Source organism: Tupaia chinensis, unplaced genomic scaffold, assembly GCF_000334495.1.
Source record: "Tupaia chinensis unplaced genomic scaffold, TupChi_1.0 Scaffold000113_1, whole genome shotgun sequence".
Taxonomy (NCBI): Eukaryota; Metazoa; Chordata; class Mammalia; order Scandentia; family Tupaiidae; genus Tupaia; species Tupaia belangeri.
The window spans coordinates 2,211,449-2,212,105 of NW_006159577.1; positions in this window are offsets into that span (position 1 = coordinate 2,211,449).

Below are 657 nucleotides of genomic sequence, written 5' to 3' on the forward strand. Positions count from 1 at the left end.
CCAAGGGGCGCCCGCCTCTTTCCGAGCGAGGGAGGCGGGCCGCGGCGGGTGACGTCAGCCCGCGCGCGGCCCTGATTATGAGGCGGCGGCGCGCTTTGGTGCCGCGCCCGGGCCCCTGCGCCGCCGCGGGTGGACTTGGGGGTGCCGACTGGCCGCGACCTGCGGAGAACAGCCCTGGCAGAGACCGACACCGGGTGCATGTCGTGAGGGGACGTGGGCTGACAGTGGCTTGGAGGCGTCCTCGGACAGGTGTCTGGACGCGCACTTTGCCTCTTCTCTGCAGCAGATTGAGCAATTTAAAGTCAACCCCAAGTTTCACGTCACCTAAGTGTCCCACTTAGCCGTTTTAGACGCTGCTTCTCTTTTTTCCTAAGCAGTTTCAAGTCACCAAGGAAAATACATGTCTAGGTGCTCTGTGATAGTTTAATTTTTTTGCATATTCATATTTTACAATGTCCAATTTTCATTCTTGCCTCTGTGCTGGCTACCTATTTGTACAGGTGTATGTGTATGTTTATCATCTTCATCTGTATAGTACATGTGTGCATACCTACATAAGTGATGAAAACCCATAGAATCCCCACTCTCCATTGTTTACTGACTCTAATCTTGGATAAATCCAACCCTTTTTTTAAAAAAAGATTGTTGCTACAGGGC